We start from the raw sequence: 20,101 nt of genomic DNA on the forward strand, positions 1-20,101 counted from the left end.
TATGCTGGCCCGAACCAACATCGGCCTTGGTAACGCGGAAGCCATTTGACAGTTGCGGGAATTTGCCGGAGAGGGTCGCGGGCTGTGGCGGGCGCCGCAGGGGCACAGGGCTCCACGTGTGCAGCGGCCGGTCCCGGAGCGTCCCTGCACCCTCCCCACCTCCGCCCCCCGGAGGCTCGGGTCTCCCCGGAGCAGTGAACGCGCTGCGGAGGAAAACGCATGAGCCTAACATGTTCCCGTGAAGGTTCTAAAGCACCTAGTGCCCGAGGGATGTGAAGAGAGCGGGGAGCAGCTTCGAACGTCAAGTCCACGTGTGCCGCTTGCCGCAGCGAGGGCCGGGCAGCAGCCTGCGCGCGGCCCACGTTAGCGTCGGCAGGCGGTCAGGGCTCAGGAAGACCTCGCCCGCAGGTCCTTTTAAAGTGCGGGCAGTGAGAAGCAAAACGGGGTGACGAGGAGCTGGGCTGGGAGGGCGCGGGAATTTAGGTTCCCACAAGTGCCCCTATTGCCTGGTCCACGTCCGGCCTCAGCCTGGCTCCCCGGGGCCCCCGCCTCTTCTCCAGGGTCCCTACAGGACATTCCCCCCGCCCGGCACCGCCGATGACGCCCCGTCACCCGGCCCCCTTGCTTCCCCGCCCGCGACGTCCGCTCTCCTCACGTCACCGCTTCAGTCTCCACACGGCCTGTGCCATCTCTCCCCCATGTACGCTGTCACCTCGGACCAGCCTCCCACTGTGCCCCTCTCTGCTTGGTCCAATGACAGTTTGGCTCTTGACCTACCACGTGCCTTCCACTTGCCCGCTGAGCTGCCCAGAGAAACACACGCTCACGCTGATTGATCCCAGGCCTGCGAGCTGTGGCCTCCGGCTTCTGGGGGGCTGTGAAAGCAGCCGGGCGACCCCTCTGCGCCTCCCTCCTTCTAGAGGACTTCGGTCGCCTCCTCCGTCCCCCCAAACTTTCCGCCCCACCCCGGCCACAGCTTCCCAGCTGGTGACCGGCTTTGCTTCCTAGTTCACAAAGGAAACAGAAGCAGTCGGAAGAAGACCGCAGGGCCTCCTCCTCTGAGTGCCACGAGCTGGCCACCCACACACGTCACCGTCTGTCCCCACCGGCAGCCACCTGCACCCTCCCGTCACATGGAACGCCACCTGCGCACAAACGCACCTCCCTCTCCCCGACGCCAGAGCCGACTTCAGCGGCCCTGGGTCCTGCTGCACCCGCGTTCGTGGCCGTCACCATACAGATCACTACACCACTCACGCTTCCGGAGAAACACGGGCCCCGCGGTCGTGCTCACCCCTTGCCCTGCGCCACCTGCATTTGTCACAGCCGCCAGACCCACACGGCATTTTACTGCGTCTGCCCAAGCCAGCGGGACCTGCGGGGTGCCGGTCCAAGGCCCGGTCCCCGTCCTCGCCCCGCCCAGCCCCTCGCTCCCCCCGGGTCCTCGCCGCCCCTCGGGCCCTCTGGCGCCTCCTGGCCTCCTTCGCTGACGCCTCCTGTTGACCTCATGAAGCCGGGCTCTCCCAGCGCCCACGCCTGATGACTTCCTCTCACGGGGATTCCGCTGGATCCTGTTCCTTTACGCGTCAGCCACCGGCCGACGACGCCATGACGCCTCCCTGCCTCAGGTCGCGGCCTCCCACGTGCGTGGCCGGAGAGCCCTGCCCGCCCAGCACCTCAACTTGCGCGTCTTACAGTCTCAAACTCAACCTGTCAAAACTGGCCTTCTGATCTCCTTTTTGAACCCAACCCTTCACCTGCAGCTTCGCCGTCTCAGCAGGCGACAGCTTAACCTAAAATCCTGACGTCGCCACAGACCTTTCCTTTCTCTCCACACCAAACCCCTTCTGCCAGAATGGCCAAAGGCCCGTTTTTCAAAATACGCCCCGAACGCGACCACTGCTCCCCATTTCCTCTGCCGCCAGGGGACAGCGCCCGTGCCTGCTGCCTGCGTCACTCCGGGGGAGTCGACGGCGCCCTCGAATGGCCCGGGCAGGCATCCGACCTGGCCCCTACACTCTGCTATCGACCTGGAGCCCAGGGCGCACCTATTAAAAGGGAGTGCGAACCCAACCCCTCCTTCGCTAGAACCCTGCACTCCCCTCCCATCGTAAGCCGCAGAATCCCCAGGAACCTGCAACGTCAGGGAGCGTCAGGCCCCTGCCGCTCCCTGGGGACCAGGCAGGGTGACCGCCACACGCCGCCCTCCTCCGGCGCAGGGCCTAGTCCAGCCAGCTGCCCCTGGAGTCCGCACGGCCGTGCGCAGGCCAGGCTGGGGGCTGCGGCGGCCGCCTCCCTTTCCAACTGCGATGCTCTCGCTCCCAACACTAAACCGCCACTTCCCACAACTCCTTAAATCCATGTTCAAATGTCGTCTTTTTATTATATTTTATTTAATTTTATTTTTATTTATTGATTTTAGAGACAGAGTGGAAGGGAGAGAGGCAGACATGGATTTGGGGTTCCACTCACTCATGCACTCATTGGTGGATTCTTGTGTGTGCCCTGACCGGGGATCGAACCCGCAGCCTTGGGGTATCAGGCAGCGCTCTCACTGGCTGAGCTCCGCGGCCGGGCCAAACGCCATCTTCTTCAGGAGCCCCCGGCCCCGGCCCCGCCCCCGCCCCCGCCCCTCCCCCGAGCATTCCATAGGAAACCACAGCCTGCCCAGCCGTCCAAACTCAGTCTATTTTTTTTTCTTTCCCCCACAACATGTAAGCCTTGCAGGGCTGCCGACAGCACAGGGTGGCACAGGGTCGGTCCCGTGCCTGTCCCCAGCCCCGCCCTCCTCTCGCCGGCGCTCACCTGGGATCCCCCGCGAGCAGGGGCTTGTGTCTGCGTGCTCACAGGGCGTCCTGAGTCCCCAGGGAGCCCGGCACAGCCGGGAGCTGGAGCCACGCCTCCTGGATTGTATTTTTTAAAAATAAGAAAAGAGCGAGGCAGGGTGAACACCGCATTCCCCCACTCTCTCCAGCACAGCTTCTGCTGGTTAGAAACGCCCTCTCAGCACCTGAGCTCTGGTTATTTTTAGGGGTCTCCAGCCAGGGAGCCAAGAACAAAATCGATTCTGTCTTGCTCACTGCCTCCCCGCGCGGCAGCCAGGGTTCGGGTCTGAGCCGACCCGAGGGGCACGCAGGTGGGGGCATCCGCGTCTCCTGGGCGCTCCTCCTCCCCCCGCACCCCGCCCTGCGCTGCTCTCTCACTGAAATAACGGGCGCGCCCACCTGCAGCCCGGGAAAGTGGGCCCCCCCCGCCACACCCACGGCCACGCTGCTGCGCTCTGGAGGCCCCTCAGGGCCGAGGCCGGGACCCCGGCGCACCCCGCACGGCCTGGCTGCGGCGCGGAGCAGGCCCTCTGCCGCCCAGCCCCGCGCCCCCACGGCTCTGAAAGCATCCAGCCCCGGCCCCGGCCCCAGGGAATGGGGTCCCTGTTTCTGCAACTCGACTCCCTGCCTTCACTCGGCTGTAAAGTCAGACCCTTCAAACAAAAGACAACACCATACAATCTCTTTCACTCCACGTTTCTGCCGTTTTTTCCCAGGGAAGGGCCATAAATAGAACTCGCATCTTCAGCAGGAAAGGGCAGCCGCGTGCTGGGCCGGTGCGCTGGCCACGGGAGGCCTTTTTAGCTGCATTACAAACGGGTTTCCACAGAGGGCCCCACGCAGCGCTCTCGGCCCAGAGGCCGCGCGGTGAGACCGGGTGGCTTTCAGGCTGCTGGCAGGGCGCACAGCCCCCGCCGCCCCTCCCAGAGCCGCTCAGCGCCGCCCACGGCCAAGTGGCTTTTCCGCCCCTGCTCTGGCTGGGCGCCGCGGCCGCCCCCGCCCCGCTTCCCCGCCCACGCCTCCAACGGTGCCCCGCGCACTGCTCCGCTCACAACGCTGCGCAGATTGTGGGTTCCCGGCGGCCCCCCGCGCGCCTCCCCAGGCCCTGCTCCTCTGCTCACCTCGGCGGGGCCCCGATGCCCCACCTGGGCCTCAGCAGAAAGACCCACCAGCCTCCTCTCTCCCGCAGACCACGGGCTGGGGCGCTGCAGGCCGGGGAGGCGTGGCCCGCGCTCCGGGGGGTGGGGCAGCGTGGGAATCTTCACACACCCGTGCCTTCGCCTCCCTGAGAGATGAAAGGCACCGAGGCTACGGTTTGTCACCTGAAACCCAAGTGTAAGGTCAGGCTTCCCGTTTCCTAAGAGCATACTCCTCTCACAACTTCAGACTCCCGTGAGCGTCGTGTAATTAATTCACTGCCGGATCCGAACAGGGGCGCCCCTTCCCCGGGTGACCGCCACCGCCCGACGAAGCCAGCCCGGCGCGAGGCAGGCGAGGAGAAAGGCGCTTTACTCGCTCACCGCTCTCCCCACGTACAGGCCCGTCCCTGCGTGCACGGCCGAAAAGACGCTGCGTCTCCCTTACAATGAAAGGGGACGGGGTAAAAACGTCAAGGTGCCACGTTTCACCTACCAGGCGGGCAACGAGTAAGAATTCGATACTGCTGCATAAAAACTCGGCGTTGTTGACTACGGTAGAAGAGAAACAGCAAAAATAAGAAGAACAACATACATAGTAGAAAACAAATTCTATAAATCCAATCGGTGAACACAAATTTCAGGTACACACGCACACAACTAAGTCTTGTAGAAGAATGTTAAAAAAAAAAGGAGGGGGGGGAGGAACCTGCAGGAAATCACTAGAGATGAAAGGGAAGTTTACTTTTCATTTTATTCCTTTACTGAACTTGTTTTCCTAACCAGCTGCACTTAAAACTCTAAATTTTTAGAGCTAAAGATGTTTGACGTCATGCGTGACCCATGAGATGATACACATTGAGGGAAAATCGTTATTTTTCCTCCGGCCCCACAAAAGATTAGGCACGCACAACATTCTGCAACCTTTGTTAAAATCGCGCCGCAAGGCCCCGCGGCCCTGCACGCTGGGATTCCTGCGGCGAAGCCGCAGCGCGGCCGCTGGACCCCCTCCCGCGAGCCGTCCTCCCGGCTGCTCCTCCTCCTGCTCTCTGGGCCCCTCCCCCTCCCATGAGAAATGGACATTTAGACTCAGGGCCAGCTCGTCCGGGGGAGAGAGCCCCTACCCCCCACTCCTGACCCGCCCTCCACGGAAGGGAGAGGACGGCCCTCCCCGCCTCCCCCCGCGCGGAGTCCTTCACCCCAAGTCCCGAACTGTCTTGTAGCTGCTGCGGAGCCCCCGCGTTCCTATTTCAAAAGCCGACAGAGCTCCACGCGTGTCAGCTTGCGCAGCCGGGAGCGGAGGCTTGCGCGCGCGCGATCTGTGTGACTTGAAGATGAACGGAGGTCTTGTCCGGCTTCCATAAAGGGGCCTCCGTGTGCGGGCGTCGCACACGGCCGGTGCGCGCGCGCGCGGGGACGGAGGGCCGCGGTCGCCCCCTGGGCGCTGTCCTGGCCTCCCTGGTTCACAGTTGTCTTCTCTGGGGGAGAATAAAATTCGCTCTGCAGTAATGGAGTTATCTGTCAGCTATAGCTATGGGACAATCTCACTGGCTCGTGGACTATAAACTAATGCAGTTTTTTACAAATTCTCTTGTTGTGGTAACAGGCATTTGGCTAATTCTACCATCACACCTGAGTCTAGGAAATGACTCAACGAGGAAGCTGATTCTCAAGCTTCAACCTGCTCACAAAGAGCCGATGAACTTACACAACTGAAAATACTGCGTTGGGCACAAAATAAGAAGCTTCTTAGAGTAAAGGTATCACCCCAGGAAAAAAATGGGTTATGGAGGATGGTGAGAGAAAACACGCCCTAACGTTCTGGTCTCTAACTTTAAAGAACTTAGAAAGCAATTCCTTTAACTACGTAGTTTTGAAAAGGAATGAGGTAGATCTCTGTGTGGTGACAGGAAAAACCTTCCTATTGCGCAGGACAAAAGCAGTAGTTCCCACTCAAAAGGGGCAGCGAAGGGGCGGCCGGCAGGGGAGGCAAGGAGCCCGCGGCCGGCACCGGCCTCCCGACGGGGAGGCGGAAGGCTTTGCTCCGCAGAAGTCTTGCACGATGAGATTTTTGGCTTTTTAATAGCTATATGTTTTTTATTGAGGTGAAATTCCCATCACATAAAATTAACCATTTTAAAGTTAATTCAGTGTCATGTAGTCCATTCACCACGTTGTGTTATCAGCTCCTCTTACCTAATTCCACACATTCTCATCACCCCAAAACACAGCCCAGTACCCACAGGGCAGTCCGAATCCACGCCTCCGGCCCAGGCCCGGCCACGGGCATCTGCTTCCTGTCTCCCTGGTTGTCCCCACTCTCGAGACGTCCTAGAGGTGGACTAGCATGGTAAGTGGCTTCTTTTGTACTCCCTTCTTCAAAATTAAAACTTAGATAAACTATTTCCTAGAGAACATCCATCCAAGTCCCTCATTACACTTAAAAAATATGTGCATACCTAAAATCTGCAAATCAGTAAGCATGTCCTGGCCCGCAGACGTCGGAAAGATGAAAACCATCGGCGCCAAGATCATCCCCATCAGCATTTTCTGCTCGGTGGGGCAAGAGCGGCCGGCCAATCGGAAGCTGCGGACACTCAGAGTGATGAGTAGCTGAGAAGAAGCAGAACGTTCGAGTCAAAGCTGGAAGGGAAGCGAGGGGTCACGACTTCCCCTTGTGAGCGAGGGGCGGCCGGCGCAGCCCGCAGAGGGGCCCAGCCTCCCGCTGCGGTTCCGGGAGCCCGCGCGCCGGTGCCCGTGTCCGCGAGCACGCCCGTGTGTCCTCGGCCACACAACGCGGGGCGGCAGCACACACGGGGTGACACCCCGAGGGCGGGGCCCGGAAGCGGTCGGCCACGTCCTCACCAGGGAGGCCTGGCGAACCGACAATCTGAGAACTGAAACCACAGGGCAAGCCACGCTGGGGTGTCAGCAGAGGTGAGGGGCAGCGCCCGGCCCAGCTCCGCTCGCCGAGGGGACACGCCCGGGGCCGCGACAGAGAGGGACCCTGCACGGTGACTGGGAGGCTCAGGGCTGGGCATGAACCAGCTTCGAGTGAGCAGGAGACTTCCAGGGGCCGCGGTCTTGAAGGCGCCCACGCGTGGGTGGGTCTGACCTCCAGGATCTCCACCAGGGTCTCACAGTGACGCGCCAGAACACTCCATGCCAGGCTCAGACGGCTCAGATGAGGGAGGAGGAGCCAACTGCGATACGCCCAGAGTGGTCTACGTAAGAAAGGCCCACTCTTCACCCCTCTCTTAGGAAACTCTTAGGAGACCCAAAGACAACAAGATAGACCAAAAAAGGGCACTGGAAGAATCTGGAACCTCCAGAACCAGCCCAGCTGCTGGCCAGATCAGCATGACACCTCACGTGAAGGCCTTGACCTCAGGTCCTACCACCAAGGACGCCGGGCTCAGCGATCAGCAACGACAGCAAGCCCACCAGGCTCCAGAAGACACAGGGCAGCGTCGAAGCCAGACTCCGACGTGATGCAGACAGCGGGACTACCAGGCGAGGGAATGTCAGATGCCTGGTTCGGACAGGAAAGGCTCCCTCGGGAAAGGCAGGCAAAATGCAATAGCAAGTCGGGTCTAGGAGCAGAGCGATGGGATTTAAAAGATAATCCCAGGAAACGCTAGAACAGAAACTCCGTGAAGCATGAAGACGCCGGCGCCCGGCTCATCCACAGGCGGGGCACAGCCAAGGGGAGTGTCAGCAGACCTGAAGGGGGGACAGAAGGTCCCTCAAGAGACAGGAAATAGGGAAAAAAACAGCATTAAACAAGAAGGACGTCCGAGAACTGCAGGGCAATCGCAAACTGTGCACCCTACGCGCGGCTGGAAAGCCCGAGGGAGAGAGCAAAAGCAGAGCGGGGAATACGTGAAGCAAGAACGGCCAGGAGTGTTCCAGAATCAGCGACAGACACCGAACCGCCGCTCCGGGAGATTCACAGAGGGCTCACGAGGACAGATTCCGCAGAGGTGCACAGCCCCCTGCGAAAACCAAAGACAACGTGGAGGTTCTGGCACGAGCTGAGGGTGAGGGGCCAACCCTGCGCTCACGGAGGAGGGAGAACGCGAATTCGATCGGACTTCTCTTTCGAACCCACACGGGCAAGCGAAGAGCAGGTGTGATTTGTAAAGTGTTGAAAGGAAAATGCCACCGACCCAGAATCCTGTGTCCGGGAAAACTACCCTTCAAAAGCGAAGGAGAGATAAACACTTTCTTAGACAAGCAAAGATTGAGGGAATTTGTCACCACTTGTTCTGCCTTGAAAGAAATGTTAAAAGTTCTGCAGAAAGAAGGAAAATTATAGGTCAGAAACTCCAATCAACACAGAGGCAGGAAAGGAGAAAAAGAAAATATGAATGTAAAAGAAAGTATCTTTTTTCCTTATTCTTAATCGATCTAAAAGAAAATTGTTAAAGCAGTTAACAAGAACAACGTATCGGATGATTATGCCTATAAATAAGGGAAATAAACAACAGCAACCTCATCAGGGAAGGAAGAGAAAGGCCAGAAACAATCCGTTACCAGCGGCCATTGCTACATCTCCAATGGTATAGTATTTCAAAGTGAACTTTGTTTTTGCTAAAAATACATATATTCCAAACAGGGGCAACCGCTGAATCCTAAAAATGTTTTTAAAAAGTATAGTTGGATGCTAATAGAAAAGACAAAACAAAATCATGTAAAACATTCAGAACCATGGGAGTCAGCAAAAGAGGGGGAAAAAAAAACAAATAAAAAAGAGGTAAGGAATAGACAACAGTCGCAAGCATGGTAGCTATTACCCCAACTAAAACAATAATCATTTTAGATGTGAACAGTCTAATATTACCAGTTAAAATACAAAGATTTCAGAGTGAATAAAAAAGCAAGACTCAACTCTATGTTGTCTGAAGAAACACACTTTCCATGAAAGGATTCTGCTTAACAGTAAAGGGGGTGGGGACAGACAGAGCACGCCTGCTAATGCCAATCAGAAGAAAGCTGGAGTCGCTGCGTCCCTTCCGGACAAGCCATCCGGGATGAGGAGCTCCGGGGCCGGTGACAAAGGGGTCAGCTCTGCGAGAACACGTAACAACACTCACCACGCATGCAGCTACCCACAGAGCAGCACATATACAGCAAGACCTGCGAGGAGAAACAGACAAATCGACTGTTCGAATTAGGGGCTTTACCCCTCTTTTCAGCAATTGACAGATCCCGCCAGCGGAAAATCAGGAAGGACCTAGTAGACCCATATGGAATAGCACTAACAGTCAGCTTGATTTATGTGATACATAGACTATCCCATCCAACGACAGTAGGAGACACATTTCTCTAGCTCATACGGAACGTGTTAGGCCATAACACAGAACCTTAACAGATACTAAAACAAATCAGAAGTCATACAAACTAAGCTTTCACATTGAAATGGGACTCAACTGGAAGTGAGTAACAGAAAGACAGCTGGAAAACCCCCAAATATTTGGAGAGTAAACAGCGCATTTCTAAATAACACATGGGCCAAAGAAGAAGTCTCAAGAGAATCTGAGAAACATTGTGAAACCAAGTGAAAATGAAAAATACAACTTGCCCAAATGAGTAGAAGGCAGCAAAAGCAGAGCTTCATGGGAAACTTATAGCATTAAATGCACTGCATGTATTAGAAAAGAAGTAAGTCTGAAATCAATACTCCAAGCTTCCTCTTTAGGAAACTAGAGTAAGAAGAGCAATTTCAGCCGAAAGCCAGCAGAAGAAAAGCCATACGAGAACCGGAGCAGAAATCAATAACATCACCAGCAGGAAAACCACAGAGAACAACAAAAGTCAAGAGCCGGTTCTTTAAAAGATCAGTGAAACTGAAAAACATCCAGCTGGGCTCAACGGCTAAGGCTTAAGAGGGGTACACAGGACGGAAAGGGCGCGGGCCTTCAAGGACCGGACGCGGGGCTCGGCTCAGCGCACAGCCGTGCGGCTGCTGTGTAGCAGCAATGCCATGGTTTGCCGGCCTTCTCACCGAAATGACGAAGCACGGCCACAAAGGAGAGAAAAAGGCGGAGGGGACCGCGGTGTGACTGCGCGTGGGCCGTCCCATCGTCCGCTGAGAGAGTGACAGCAGCCTCTACGCGGCTAATACTTTCCATCCTTGCAGCGCAGAGCGCAGAATTTCCTTCGGCCAGGAAATGACTTCCAGATGGACCCTGAGTGCGTCCGACGGTGTCCGTCCGAATTCCCAGGGCCCTGGCTACCCCCACCCCCACGTCGCACCTGGCTGCCCCGTCCCCGGGGAAATCCAAAGGGTTATTTGTGAATCTGACTTCTGCAGAGACCTCCGCTTTTTTTTGTTGAAATCTTCTTATTTATTCCAAGCTCTTCTTTAGAGCTGTGATGTATTTAATCCTCGGAAGAGCCCCGAAGAAGGAAGGATCCCTGGTACTTTCCGCACTGTTTGAATGCGTCCGACGGGAGCTCTGGCGGAGGTCACGGCCTTGGCGTCGGCAGGCGCAGGGGGCGGCCGGGAGGCCCGGTGGCTTTCCGCTCAGACTGCGACCGCCACCCCTGGGCTGCGGACCAGGTGACCGGGGCGCGGCAGGGCCGCACTGCCCCGGTTCTGGCATTAACTGCCGTTGCGCACGTGTGCAAGGGCATGATATAAAATAGCCCGAAAGCACCCGGTCGGGAAAACCACTGGGGTTCGTGTGGCTCCCGTTTGCTTACTGATGGCGGGGGGCCCTCTGCCCGGGCACTGCTCGCTTGTCCCCAGGCCGCGGCCTCAGAAGGGCCCCTCCGGGCACAGGGTACATTTCTTTGTTGAAAGATACGTTTGCTGTTCATGCAGTGATAAAAGGGTGCGTGCTGGTAGGCAGAATTCACAATTTAAACTTTTTAACGGAAATCATTTCTTTCGCTACAGAATGAAATATAATCGCAATAAAAAAAATCAAATACAGCAAAAAAGTCACAATCTCCGTGAGTCATGATTCCTTTCCTCGGCAATGTTTTCCATGTTTGTGCACCTATTACACACACAACTCAGCCTCCTAATTATTTTCACTTAATGACACACTGTAAGCTATTCTCATGTCCGCAATCTCCAAAAACCGTACCCAATTAGAGCAGGATATTAACCGCAGTGAGATGTTTTCCATGTGAGGCTATTTTTTCTTAAAGAAGCCTTTGCGCACAAAGCACTTCTTTCCCATCGCATTTGCTGCCACTTCCCTGAGCTGGCGCCCCGTGCGAAGGAGCCAGGCGGCTGCAGAGGGCCGTCCCGCCGCCCCCGCCGCCGCCCGTCTCCCCGAGCCCGCTGAGCCCCGCCGACAAGATTTCTGTGTCGATGCTTCCGGCTCTGCCGCAAAAGGCTGGCTTCACCGTGTTAGCAAACGCTCCTGTTGCTCAGCTGACTGAGAAGAAATTCTAAAATGATAATTTCATGTTCACCAAGAAAATTTTTATCTGAGGGCCCCGGGTATTTATTTTTGCAGAACGGGGCTCACAGTGCAACCAGCCTGACTCCCAGATAAACAGGTTGGGGTAGGCGACGCGGAGGCGGCCCACGCCAGGGACGATCCGAAAGGAATGCGAAGTCAAGTCACACCCATGGGTGTGTGCCGCTGCGAGGTCATTCTTTCCGTTAGCGGCCCGGCTAAGGTTTTGCCATTTGGTATCAGGTTTTAGATGTCAGTGGCTTTAAAAGCCCCCAACGGTGAAGTTTCAGACACAATCTTTTGTTGTTATTGTTCTCTCTTTTTTTTAATTATTATTATTTTTTTATTTTTCAATTACAGGTGACAGTCAATATTTTATTAGTTGCAGGTGTACAGCGCAGGGTTAGACGTTTAGCTTTAGTGGCGAAACGGCCCTTCCCATCCTAGGGCCCTTCATGTTTTAAAAAACCCAGAGTTCAGTTAAAAGTTGGACACACTGAAGCTGGGAATTCAAAACCGAGCAGGATACCCCTCTCCCCCACGCCCGCCGCCACGCGGTCACCCAGGAGAGCGCGATGGGGCCGTGCCCAGGGTCTCTCAGCGGCCATCCCTGCTGTCGGGGGGGCTGGAGGGAGGCAGACGCGCGGCGGGCAGCTCTGAACCCAGGGCCGTCTCGTTCCTCGGGCCTCGCGGGCATCTGCCAGGCCCCAGAACACACCCTTCAACCACTGCAGGTTAAGTGTAATTTCCGTGTAACTGCGCCTTGAGGTTCCGCTGAGTGCAGCGCTATGACAGGTTTTGCTGACAGGAGGACACATGTCCACGTGAATTCTGGTGGTTTTCTAACTCTTGTCTCGAGGGTGTGCACGCTCGGCCACCCAGGGCTTGGGGGCCGACGTGCCAGGCCTGCTGGGTCCAGGGAGAGACAGGGTGCAGGCTCCCTCGGTGTCCTGCACAAAGTGCCAGCGCAGCTCAGGGCCACAAGGAGGCCGCCAGGGGCCGCACGGAGGTCCCGGGAAACGACAGGACACTCCGCGGGATGAACCCGGGCGAGCTTCAGGAACGGCAAGCTGAGCTGAGGCTGGGAGGGAGGCAAAGCAGGAGACCGAGGGGGCGGCGGCCACTACCCGGAGCAGCCCCTCTGCCTGCCGCCTGCCCTTGGTTTGCTCCTGCTGCGCCAGGAAGGGGTCCTGCCCGCCCCAGATAGCACAGCCCTGGGCAGAGCGGCCTTATCTGCCAGGCCAGCTGGCCACACCCCCTGCACCTCCTCCTGCAGCCGCCGGACCCGCTGCCTGTGGCCAGGACTGAGGGAAAACAAGGTCACTGCCAAGGAGCCAGGGCTTCGGGCCAAAGGAGAAAGAAACACCCGGGAGCGAGTAAAGCATCAACAGATAAAGGCTGCTCCCCGCGGCCCCCCGCGGCGGGAAGGGCACATTGGTCGTGAACACGCTGCGCAGCCCGGCGCCCGGCTTAGGGGGTGACAGCGCATCTTTACTCGACCCACTACAAAGCCTGCGCCGGGGATGTGCAGCTACTTCACAAACGGGAGGGATGGACGTTACGCGATATTGCTGGATGGAGAGGGATCCCTCTGTGTCCCAACGGGTTGTCTTCCCTCGGGTGAAACTGGCGTTTACATGACCCCAAAAACTAAAGAGAGCAACACCTGCCCTGCCGCTTGCAGAAGACCGTCCGCCTTGTCCTGGGAAGCCCTCGCCCGCCCACACTGTCTCCCCACTCCCTCCCTCGCGGTACCCTCCCGCATCCGCCTTGGACGCCTGGTGCCAAAAAGGCTTTGCCAAAGCCTTTTTTTTGTCCATGGATAAGTGGACAAAAGAGAGAATGAATGGATGAGATTGTTTCTGGACACAGATGGTTTTGAAGGGAAAAGACGCCTAATGAGTTCAATTCATAGTAGGTCATCAGGCACCTACTATGTGCCAGGCCCTGTGTGGCTGCAAAGGGACACAGAAGTGCGCGTGACAGGCTTGGGCTCTCTTGGTCCTCACTGCGCCCAAAGCCACACACGTTCACGGGAGGTTCTGGTGCGCACGGCACCAAGGGCGTTCCAGCCACGCGCACGTCGGTCTGGACGCTGGCCGTGCGGCGAGAGAAGCAAAGGCCGTTCGTTCAAGGGCAGCCTGGCCCGCACCACCCTGGGAGGGTCCCCTCCCTCGCGCTGCCCCAGTCCCCTCAAGGACGGGCCCTGGGCTCCTGCAGCCGCATCTCTCAGCGTCCCTGGCTCCCGGGTGTCGCTACGAAGCCCAGGCCAGTGAGACAGAAGTAGCCACGGTGCTTTTGGAAGAGCCTGCTCTTTCCCGAAATAAAAGGGGCGGGGGTGGGCAGCACCCCCTCCCCCGCCTCGCCTGCCCTTCCGCTCCGACGGGGGCCGGCGGCCCGGAGAGCCCTCTGCGCCCGGGCCAGCGCGGGAGGCGGCGGGATAGGCTGAGGACAGCGAGCGACACAGGAGACCCCAGGGTCTCGGGGACAGCACCGAGCAGCTGGACCCACGCCAGCAGCCACTGCCTTTGTCCTCTTGTCACCGAGGAAACAGAAGCCCGTTTGTCTGAGTCCTTGTCAGTAAGTGTTCTGTTGCTGGACCAACATACAGTGACATACAAGGACATGCAAACACGCACTACTTGACCCTAGTAGATGGGTGTGAGAGGTTGAACTGTGTTCTCCAAAAGACGTGCTGAACTCCTGAGCGCAGGATCCATGGATGTGACCTCCCCGGGGTCTTTGCGGATGATCAAGTTAAAAGGCGATCAGTAGAGTGGGCCCAGCTCCGATATGACAGGTGACCAGCCATTTTTGCCTGTCTTGGTCTATTGGCACGATCGCAACAAAAATCCCAGAGCGTGGTGGCTTATAGACGACAGGCGTTCATTTCTCACTATTTCTGAGACCACAGGTCCGAGGTCAAGGTGCCAGCAGAGTCGGTCCTGGTGAGAGCTCACTCCCTGGGTGACAGGCGGCACCTTGTCCCTGTGTCCCCACGTGGCAGCGGGCCTGCGGTGCCTTTTCCAGGGCCCGCGTCACCTCCGAGCGCCATCCCCCCATGGCGTCACCGCGTGGCCTGCGTCTGCAGCACCGCCCTGCGTGAGGACGAGGGGCGGGTGTGAAGCCATCGGCGAGCAGGACGAGGAGCGCGCAGACGCGGAAAGAGCGGCGGCTGCTGAGGGGCGCGGAGCCGAGGGGATAAAGACGCCTTGTTCCTCCTTTCTCCTCCACATCCGGCCCTATCCACCACCCTGGGGCCGCCCGCCCAGGCTGGCCCGGCTCTCGGGGCTGGGCGAGCACTCCATTGAGCCGGAGAAGAAAGAGCGGCTGTGATCTCGCAGAGAGCCAGCTCTGTCTCCTCCACCCCGGGGACCGGCACGGCCGGGCCCTGCCAAGTGACGAGGGAGAAATGCACAGGGTCAGCCAACGAATTCAGATCCTGGGCCGCCAGCTCTGAGCGTCTTCTGGAAGCCCTTTTTATTCCCTTGTCCCGGGCTATTAACCACCAGCGCGCCGCTACCAAGAAGTGCGGGGTGGCACGTCATCGATGGGACTGTTTGCTCCCCTGTGCTCTCGATCACAGGACACCCGGCCAGCCCGAGGGTCTGCGAGCCTTCACACTTCCCAACGCAAAGCCCCTCTTGAACCAGACACCCTATCGATGCTTTTGAATGCACACTGGCCCCATGGACAGAAGGAGAGCGACAGGGACTCGAGAGCCAGGCTCCGCAGAGACAGCGGCGACGCTGCGGGCCCCTGTGGAACATCCCGCAGGCGCTTGGCCGCGTCCTTAGCAGCTGCCGTTCCCACACAGGAGGGCCACGCGCATCCACGCCGCGCTGCGCGTCCCGGCAAACACTCCTTCTAGGAACTCCGGCTGTCCGTTCCCGGGTCTCACGAGGCTCACCAGGCTGACGGCGCCCCATGCCCTCCTGTCCCCGTGGGCCCGCCCTCCAGTCCCGACTGCGCCACATCAACAGATCTCTGCGGGCCCCCTCCGCACCAGCACAAGCCTCCTCATCTCCGCTCTGCCCCCTCTCCCACGTCTCCCCACACGCACGGCCGTCTCCCTCAGCCAGTTCCTCTCCAGACGGCCTGACTCACACGCAGATGGGCAGCTCGTCTCCCCCGCTGGACTGTGAGCCCTGCAGGGCGAGGCCAGCTCTGTCCCCTGCCTCACCCTCCCCTGCATCCCAGGATGCCCTGCGCGACATGACCGCCTCCCGCCGGCCTGCACCAGCCACCGTCTGCGATGCCGGGGTTGGTGTCCACACAGGACGGGGGACGGTCAGGGCCTTCCTCCTGCCTCCCCGGCCGGAGCTGCGCACTCAGGCCCTTGGACCGGCCCACGACCCCCACCCCAAGCTGGCCCTCGCCCGCACTGTGCGACCGGCTGCCGCCGCGCGGCACAGCACCGCTCCATGCTCAGCCTTCCAAGGAGGGGACACGAGGTGCCCTCGACTCCCCTTTCCCCAGACTTGCCCTCTTGAACCAGATTTCTCTACTCCGTGTTCAATCAGGAAACCAAAATGCATTTACAAAGACCAGGACAGGCGCTGAGGAAATGCAAAAATGAATAAATGTCTACCTTTGTAAAGCTTATAATTTAGGAGAGGAAATAAGACAGTTACATAAATCACTAACGGGAGAGTTTTCAGTGCAATTGCAGAGTCTGAGGCAAAGTTGCTATGGAAGCGCCTGGCCAGCGAGAGTTTCCATCAGCGGATGGAGAGAGAAAGGGGGGCCTGGGAGGGCGGGGCGGGCGTGGGCCCCAGGCCCCCCTGTCCCCCACTGGGGTGCCCGGGCTGGGCGCGCCGCCCCACAGGCCCCACGTCAGCGATCCCCCAGCGGCAGGAACGAAGTGACACGCGTGCCCAGCCGTTGGGGGGGGGGTCCTTCCCGTGGAGGCTGGAAGAGGCGAGAGCTGGAAAGAGAGGCTGGGGCCAAGCAGCAACAAGGCTCCGAACCCCGCCCCGAGGACTAAACAAGCAGGGAGCTGTGGGAGGTGCCCCGGCAGGGGGGTGACAAGAGGTCAGGAAACAGAATGATGAAGGGATCCCTGCACAGCATCCCAAAAAGGGACACAAAGTCTGCCTGGTGTTTGGCTTCAGAGCAGCTACACAGAGAACGAGGGCTCCGCCTTGAGAAGGAGAGGCTGCCTGCCGCAGGGGTCTGCACGTCGCCCCACCGGCCGGTGGGGGGCGCCGGCAGGCTGCCCCGCGGCGGGGGACCTGGGCGAGCCTCGCTGCGGAGGGGCCGCAGAGCGTGCCGTGTGGGGCCGTTCCAAACGAGAGAGACAGGCAGGCAAGCCAGCAACAGAGGGCAGGTCGGGAGGACCACGAGCCAGCGGTCCCTGGCCAGTGAACAGGTGTCCTGTGTGCAGGGACAGACCCTGAAGGGATAAAGGGACAGTCCTCGCCATCTGCATGGCTCCCAGGGCAACGGGAGGTGGAGAGGCACTCCCCTCTCCTCTCCTGTGGTGAGGCCGGCACAGCCCGCCCCCCAGAGCTCCTTGCCAGGCAGCCGCCCCCCAGTTCTCGGGCACGGGAGCGGCCCCTGTCCTGTCCTCTGGGAACGTGTGAGGACGGACTCGTGGCCCCGCCGGGCACCGCCCCCCCCCCCCCCCCCCACCCCACCATCTGCACTTGGAGACGGGGCGCAAAGCGAGTCTTAGCTGCAGTTGCTCTCGGTGCCCGGCACGAGGAGCCTGTGGGAAGAATAGGACGAGCAGGCTGCAAGGAATCAGAATACAAGAAAGCAAGCGCCTGGTTCCCCGTCGTACCTGCTTGGCTTCTCACTCCCGAGAGATCGCCTGGGGCTGGGTGTCCGCGGGCCACCCTGGAAACACGTGCCCAGGCAGGTGTTGGGTTCCAGGGAGGCAGGCGGGTGGCAACTCAGTGCCACTGAGCCGCCTGCCGCACAGCAGCCTCTCCGGCGTAAGGGCCTGGCGGAAAGCCCTTCCCCTGCAACCCCTTCCGGGGCGGGGGGCGCCGCGCAGCTCCGAGGCGCTGAGTCTCCTGCCAAGCACCTTCACCACACGCTCGTTCCGGGTCTTGAAAATGGCTTTGGCCAACACCTTGGTTTTCCAGGTGAAGGAACTGGGGCCATGCAAGGCGGGTAGGCCCCTGGCCCAGGGTGGCCGGGCTGGGTCGCGGCGCTGCACCAGCTCTGTCCTTTGGTCCTGATCCCCAGCAGGTGTGGGAACAGTGGCTTGAACTTCACGTGTTCACCTAATCAGGCAAAGGCCCCCGTGCGCGTCTGGGATGCAGACACAGAGCAAGGGGGAGGCCGGCTCTGGGGGTGGTCACCTCCAGCGGCTCTTCTGGTCTTAAAGAAAAGCACCTCCAACGTGCTGCTCCAGCCTGCGCGGCAGCGTGTCACCCAGAGTGGCCGGGGAGAGGCTCTTCCTCCTTGGAGACACCCCACTCGGTTCACAGCCTCTGGGCTGCCTCTGCTGCCCCGCACCCCACAAACCTGGGGTGACCTCGCTCAGCCAGGTGCCTGGAAGAGTCTGAGGGCTCAACAAGGCGTCGAGCAGCTCCAGCCCCCAGGACCCCGCAGCGGACGCGTCTCTGCCCTCCGCAGCTGGGCTGCGGAGCTGGGGCCCCCTGGCCGGCGGCGCGGAGCTGGGAATCTGCGGCCACCATCTCGCTCTGTGACTCCCAGTCCAGTAGAACAGGCGCCCCTCCTGCCTCTCCCCAATGAGAGAGGCTCCCAAGAGGAGAGAATCATGAATTACAGTGGAAAGAACAGGCGGCGTGACTCCCAGCGCCGGGCCCTGCCAAGGGGCACGTTCACCCGAGGGAGGTCAGCAGCTTCAGCTGAACTGGGCGTGTGGTTCCTTCCGCGTCTCAGGTCGCAAGAGAAGCCTTGCGCCCCCGTGGAGCTCTGACGCGGGGACATGGCGCCTGTCCGTGCCTCGCCCGCTGTCCCCAGCACTTGGGCTCACCCTTCTTTAGCTCCCCTTCCCAAGGGGCCGCACGAGGCTTCAGGGCCCCGTTAGGCAAGTGAACTTCCGAACTCGAACGGCGCCAAACCCGGACATTCTCCACGTCGTTAAAATGAGGCGACCTGCGTCCTGCGTCCTCCCGAGGACCCCGCCCACACCTGACCCACTGACCGGCAATGCAGAAGTCGGGGTCTGGCTCCCAGGCTCCCGCTGCGCCTGGTCCCCTCCCCCGAACACAGCCTGGGCCACTCTCCTCCTCCACAGCCATCGGAGGCGCCCACCGTCACAGGAGTGGGACCAACAGTCCCCTGGAATGCAAAGGTTTCTTAATTTGTCCCCATCTGACCTCCCTGGGCGTAACCTCTTTGCACTCTTAAAGAATAATAAAAGCGAAACTTTTAAAATGACACTAGGAAACTGCAGAAAACCAGGTCCCTGCTGTCAGCACTGGGGAAAGGACTATGTCACTGAGTGCCGGGTGCCAGGACCACGGGACAGTCCCCTGCACGCCCCCTTGCGTCCCCTCCCCTCCCCTGCGGGCAGCTCCCCCGGCCAGCACCCCTTCCGACCTTCCGACCTTCCGATCCCCGGGGAGGGCTCCACCTTCGGGCTTTCTCTTTCTCTCCCTCACACGGCAGCCCTGAGCCTCCTCCCCCGTCCCCCACCCCGATGCCCACGGCATCCACACCACCTCCCTCCGGCCTTCGCTTACTCCACTCACAGACACCCCTCATCTGCGGGAGAGCCTCTCGCCCGGCCAGCCCCGGCGGGAGCCCTGGCACGTGCCCTGCTAGAACCCGGCCCCACTCCCAGGAAAGAGCTTCCCCCCCGTAAGTGGCCAAAGCCAGACAAGGGCCACGTCCTAGGGCGGGTACTAAACCCTCCCCCACAGGGCAGCAGGGCCCACGCGGGACGCCCCCTGGGACTCCTGGACTCTCTTCCTCCCCCAGCCTCCCCCGGCCCAGGGAGACCACAGGCTGGGCGCTGAATGGACATTTTTTAGGACACTGGGCAAAAGAAAGGTTGAGACAGAGATGGCGAGGACACTTTGGAGCGACCACCCGGGACCTGCCTGTGGAGATCACTAGGGCGCAAAAAAGTGACCTCTTTCTCCCCGACGCCTGGAGCCTCCAAGATGCACAGAGACCCAGGCTGGGCGTCCAGGATGGTGCGGGGGCCGCCGGGCAGCCATGGCTAGGGCAGAAGTGGGGAGACCCCCGGGGGCCATCCCCAGCCCCTCAGCCCGGGGAGGCTTGGCAGGAGGCGGGCGGCCACAGTCCTGTGGGCGCGGGGGTCTTGTGGGAACGCGCCGCGCCCCCGCGGTGCTCCCTGCCCCGACTTCGCCATGCGCGGCCTGTGAGCGGCCCCCGCCCGCCACCCACCGCTCTCCAGACCAGCCCAGCGCCAGAGACGCAGCGCCGCAGACCCGCGCGCCGGCCGGATAGGTGGGACCCGCGGTCCCCAAGTGGCTGCGGCGCCGAGGCCACCGAGTGTCAGGCCAGGGCCAGGGTGGCGCCCTCAGCGCGGAGCCCACGCGTCCCCCCAGCAGACCCCGATCTGAGCGCCCGGGACCCGGCTCCGCAGGGCCACATCCCTCGGTCCTCCTCGGCGGCTCCCGTTCCCGAGATGCCGACACAAAGGGGACGCCGTCACCCACCTGGTCCCGCGCGGCCCGGGCTCCGGGGGTTGTCGCTGCTGCTCGGCCGCGGCGGGGCTGGGAGCGCTCCGCTCGAGTCTGGTGCCGCGGCAGGGTGTCCGCGCCCGGTGCCC

The 20,101-nt window shown here is 60.1% G+C and overlaps 1 protein-coding gene across 1 annotated transcript in view; it reads right to left on the bottom strand.

Annotated features, from left to right (window-relative positions):
• Positions 1-20,101, bottom strand: part of RNF144A (ring finger protein 144A) — a 63,083-nt gene extending 42,982 nt beyond the window's left edge. The window contains exon 1 of the mRNA XM_054566645.1: positions 19,989-20,101. The gene's annotated coding sequence lies outside the window, so the exon portion shown is untranslated. The remainder of the gene's footprint in view (positions 1-19,988) is intronic.

The sequence above is a fragment of the Pteronotus mesoamericanus genome, unplaced genomic scaffold (genome assembly GCF_021234165.1).
Source record: "Pteronotus mesoamericanus isolate MK-2021 breed Mesoamerican mustached bat unplaced genomic scaffold, CSHL_Meso_final contig_101, whole genome shotgun sequence".
Classification (NCBI taxonomy): domain Eukaryota; kingdom Metazoa; phylum Chordata; class Mammalia; order Chiroptera; family Mormoopidae; genus Pteronotus; species Pteronotus mesoamericanus.